Below are 6,000 nucleotides of genomic sequence, written 5' to 3' on the forward strand. Positions count from 1 at the left end.
TTGGGTATTTCTAAACTCAGGACAAAATTTAGAAACTATTTAGCATGGGTGTTTTTGGTGGCTGTAGATGTGTAACAGATTTTGGGGGTCAAAGTTAGAAAAAGTGTGTTTTTTTACATTTTTTCATCATATTTTATTTAATTTTTTGTAATAAATTATAAGATATAATTAAAATAATGGTATCTTTAGAAAGTCTATTTAATGGTGAGAAAACGGTATATAATATGTGTGGGTACAGTAAATGAGTAAGAGGAAAATTACAGCTAAACACAAACACCGCAGAAATTTAAAAATAGCCCTTGTCCTTAAGGGAAGGAAATTGAAAAATGGCCTTGTCCTTAAGGGGTTAAGGGAAGATTGCTTTATAAGCAATATACAGGTGAAACTTGAAAAATTAGAATATCGTGCAAAAGTTCATTTATTTCACTAATGCAACTTAAAGGGTAAAACTAATATATGAGATAGACTCATTACATGCAAAGCAAGATAGTTCAGGCCATGATTTGTCATAATTGTGATGATTATGGCTTACAGCTCATAAAACCCCCAAATCCACAATCTCAGAAAATTAGAATATTACATGCAATCAGTAAAACAAGGATTGTACATAGAACAATATCGGACCTCTGAAAAGTATAAGCATGCATACTGTATGTACTCAGTACTTGGTTTGGGCCCCTTTTGCAGCAATTACTGCCTCAATGTGGTGTGGCATGGAAGCTATCAGCCTGTGGCACTGCTAAGGTGTTATGGAAGACCAGGATGCTTCAATAGCGGCCTTCAGCTCTTCTGCATTGTTTGGTCTCATGTCTCTCATCTTTCTTGAAGCTCCCCAGGTCAGAAGAGTTTGCTGGCCAATCAAGCACAGTAATCCCATGGTCATTGAACCAGGTTTTGGTGCTTTTGGCAATGTGGGCAGGTGCCAAATCCTGCTGGAAAATTAAGACAGCATTCCCATAGAGCTCTCTTCTGCGGAAGGAAGCATGAAGTGCTCCAAAATCTCCTGGTAGACGGCTGCATTGACCCTGGACTTAATGAAGCACAGTGGACCAACACCAGCAGATTACATGGCTCCCCAAATCAACACAGACTGTGGAAACTTCACACTGGACTTCAATCATCTTGCAGTGTGTGCCTCTCCATTCTTCCTCCATACTCTGGGTCCTTGGTTTGCAAATGAGATGCAAAATTTGCTCTCATCAGAAAAGAGGACTTTGGACCACTGAGCAACAGACCAGGTCTGTTTTTCTTTAGCCCAGGTAAGACGCTTCTGACGTTGTTTGTTGTTCAGGAGCAGCTTGACAAGAGGAATACGACATTTGAAGCCCATGTCCAGGATCCCTCTGTGTGTGGTGGCTCTTGATGCACTGACTCCATCCTCAGTCCACTCCTTGTGAAAGTCCCCAACACTTTTGAATGGCCTTTTCCTGACAATCCTCTCCAGGCTGCGGTCATCCCTGCTGCTTGTGCACCTTTTTCTTCCACACTTTTCCCTTCCACATAACTTTCTATTAATGTGCTTTGATACAGCACTTTGGGAACATCCAACTTCTTTTGCAATTACCTTTTGAGGCTTTCCCTCCTTATGGAGGGTGTCAATGATGGTTTTATGCACAACTGTCAGGTCAGCATTCTTTCCCATGATTGTGATTCCTACTGAACCAGACTGAGAGACCATTTAAAGGCTCATGAACCCTTTGCAGGTGTTATGGCTTAATTAGCTGATTAGATTGGGACACTTTGAGCCTAGAATATTGCACCTTTTTACAATATTCTAATTTTCTGAGATTGTGGATTTGGGGTTTTCATGAGCTGTAAGCCATAATCATCACAATTATGACAAATCACGGCTTGAACTATCTTGCTTTGCATGTAATGAGTCTATCTCATATATTAGTTTCACCTTTCAAGTTGCATTAGTGAAATAAATGAACTTTTGCACGATTTTCAAATTTTTCGAGTTTCACCTGTATTCCATCTTAGTTTTCATGCTATGGAACAACATTTTACAAATTGTGTGAATGCAATACCGGTTATACCTGGGCATTTCGCATTTATGAAGAGAAAGATAGCCATCTTGATCCACTTGGTTGCCCAGATTCTATGGACTCAAATGCCAAGATTGTGTGGAATATTGTCCTACCCTGGCTGAACAAAGGCTACCATCTATGGCTGCACAACTACTTTAGCAGTTATTATATTTGTTTATCTTTTTATTTTATTTTGAAACTCTAGTCTGTTGCACAGTATGCCAAAATTGCACAAGTTTCCCCCAGAAGCTAACATACAGCAAACAACATAGAGGCACATCATCAGCTATACACCATGATGAAGTGCTGGCCCTTCCACATACTTACAAAAAAGACGTGTACATGCTGTCCACAATGCATGATGAAACTACAGTTCAAATATCTGTCAGGGGAAAGAATGCCCAAATGCAAAAAAACAAAGTGTATTGTTGAGTGCAGCAAATATATGGGGAGTGAAGTTTTAGCTGATCAATACATACAACTATACCTGTTTCACCACAAGACCAAAGCCTGGTACAAAAAAAACATAATTTATGCTTACCTGATAAATTCCTTTCTTTCATGGTGGTAAGAGTACAAGATCCCTTCCTACCACTAAGAGGAGGTTCTATAAAAGCAAAAAAAAAGGTAGGAAAAGAAGTAAGAGCAAAAATATAGGAGCCGGGAAAAAAGATGTGCCATAACATAAAACCCATCACCAAAAACTGGGTGGGGTCATGTGGACTCTTAACACCATGAAATAAATTAATTTATCAGATAAGCATACATTATGTTTTCTTTCATAAAGGTGGTAAGAGTCTACCATCCATTTCTCATTGGAACCAATACCAAGGCTGTGGAGAGTCCACGAGTAATAAAAAGATAGGGTTGGATAAGAAACATTTTTTTTTTCATAAGGAAACTAAATACACAACCTTTAAAAGAAAGTACATATATTTTTTCATTTTTTTCCATGTACTTAAAAACAGAAACAACAGTCTGAAGGACCTTTCTACCAAAAGCTGCCTCATAAGATGCGAAAACATTGAAATGTTTTTTTTGTGAAAGTATGCAAAGAAGACCAAGTAGCTGCCTTACAAATTTAGTCAACGGAAGCTTGACTCTTTAAATCTCAAGACGTAGCCACTGATATAGTAGAATGGACAGTAATCCAATTAGGAGGGGACTTATCTACCTTCAAGTAAGCTTCATGAATTAAAAGCTTTAACCAAGAAGCCAAAGATAAAGCAGAAGCTATCTGAACTAGCTTAGAACCAAAAAAGTGAACAAACAAACTCGGTTTGTCTAAAATCATTAGTAACATTTACATAATATTTCAAGGTTCTAACCACATCAAGATTGTGAAGAAGCAAACGGGCAGATTTGCGCAATAATTAATCAGCCATTACAAGTGGCTGGTTATTGCTACCGCAAGCTCGCAAGATTTCTGGTTAATTTTCTAAAAGTGCCCTAAATGCACTGAAAAACGAGGACATTAAAGTTTTTATTTTAAAAAAAAAATCTAAATTTTTTAAATTAAAAACAACTGCATACTTTCACAGTTTTTTGGGTCTGAAGTTGGTGGGAGTGGGGTGTTTAAAAAATAAAACGGCACTGAACTGTGTGTTCCTATAGATTGCAATGTAAACATATGTATATGCTTATATAGATATATATTTATGTGTTAATATTATGTATATGCACATTAACACATAAATATATATGTATATATTCATATACATATATATTACAAAAATGCTGCCCATCGCTACATGTCGGCATCAGAACGAGGCTCCCATGGGAGCCTGTGGAGGCGTGCTCTTGTGAGTGCAATGCTTCCTAGCAATCGCGTTCGCATTGTGATTAACCTGCAATACCAGCGAACGATAATGTGCTGGCATTACAAAGTGCAACGCATTATCGTAAATAAAATACATTCTGCTATGTGAAGAACATTGAGGGTTAGCGCACTTGAGAATATGCGATCGGGTTTGCACGTGAGTAGGGTGTAAGGTTTTTATTTACACTTTTTTTGCTCAATTGACTTTTATGAGGGAATACGTTATTGCACGTGATATTCTAAATTCAGCTTTTTATGCACGTCGGGTTAGCAAATAAAAGCAGCAGCAGAAGCCTCAGCAATAGCAATAGCAATAGCCGGTCTGAAAAGATTACCTGCCAGCAAATAGGCCCTTCTATAAAAAGGATTCAAGTTTCCCATCCAAAGGGTCTTTAAAAGAAGTGCTATCCTCCGGAGGGATAGTAGTACATTTAGCCAAAGTAGAAATGGCACCATTCACCTTAGGATACATTTTTTAAAAAAACTTGCAGAAGGATTAAATGAACTACCAGGTTTAGACCATTATTTAGAAATAATTCTAGCTACAGCATCAGCCAATGGAAACATTTTAGAATCAGGTTTATAATAATAATCTAAACAAGTGGTAGACCCATCTTTAGAAGCAGACACTTCTTTGATGTCTAATGTAAGCAAAACCTCCTTTAATAATGATCAGCAGAAAAAAACTAAACCTTAGAAGCTTCATTAGATTCACGAGACACAGAAATATTGTTACTAGTAGAAGGCATACCTTGTACTGACCTTTTATTCTTACTTGAAGGAGGAATGACTGAAAACATTTCAGACACTGTAGCATTAATACATTATTTTATGCCAGGAAAGATATGAGCTTGACCTTCCTCTATTGAACAAAAAGAAGGAGCAATAGTACATTTGGAAGCAAGTGCAGCATTAGATTGGTCTGAATGCATTAAAACATTAAGGAACAGATTACGAGTGGGGCGTTAGCAGTTACGCAAGAGTGAAAAGGGGTATATTACAAATGTTTGTGCGCATCAGGTTTACCGCTCGTTATTACAAGTTGAAAGTAAATGTGATCACTTGAGCACAATAGCGATTTACACTAGAATGATTACCCCGTCCTCAGATCTCTGGTTAACTGTTTCACAAAACAAAAAAGTGTCAGTAAATGCATCACAAATATATTACAACGTATAGTTACACTAAAAAATAACAATATCTAATAAAAAATATATTTTAAAATAATAATTGCACAAAAAAAGTTATAAGGGCTCAAAGATATGAGGTCTCAGGTGTTAATAAAAAAGCAGGCAAAGGTCTTTAAGAATGAGATATATACATCACATGTCTAAATATGTATATGTATGTATAGATATATGTTTATATGTGTGTAAATATGTATTTATGTATTTATATGTGTATATATGTATTTACAGACATAGTAATACAGCCATACAAATACAAGTTCTCAATCAAACAAACTGGGAACAAGTCAGGGTTCACAGACTTATGTAATCACCCTAGACATATACAAAACACGAAAGGGGACTGAACTCTCAGACTGGATTGGGTACACATCCCATGACCCTGCAACATGCTCAGCCCTGGGTGCTATAGCACTCTCAGGAAGCTGTGCTGTCTCCAGAGCCACAGGCAGTTAACCACAGACAAGCCTGGGTGCAGGGCTCATAGGGGAAATTACAAAATAAATTAATACAACACACAGAGAAAGTCCAGCACTCGCTTACAAGCTCTCAGCTAAGATTAAAAGCAAAACTGGAAGAGTTAGTTACCGCATCTGGCCAAATGGGACAAGCCCTGGTACCACGTCAAAGTCTCTTCCAAAACCTGGGTCCCTAATACAGCCATACAAATGCAAGCTCTCAATCAAAAAAACTGGAAACAAGTCAGGGTAAACAGACTTATGTAATCACCCTAGACATATACAAAACACGAAAGGGGACTGAACTCTCAGACTGGATTGGGTACACATCCCATGACCCTGCAACATGCTCAGCCCTGGGTGCTATAGCACTCTCAGGAAGCTGTGCTGTCTCCAGAGCCACAGGCAGTTAACCACAGACAAGCCTGGGTGCAGGGCTCATAGGGGAAATTACAAAATAAATAAATACAACACACAGAGTAAGTCCAGCACTCACTTACAAGCTC

The sequence above is a fragment of the Bombina bombina genome, chromosome 2 (genome assembly GCF_027579735.1).
Source record: "Bombina bombina isolate aBomBom1 chromosome 2, aBomBom1.pri, whole genome shotgun sequence".
In the NCBI taxonomy this organism is placed as follows: Eukaryota; Metazoa; Chordata; class Amphibia; order Anura; family Bombinatoridae; genus Bombina; species Bombina bombina.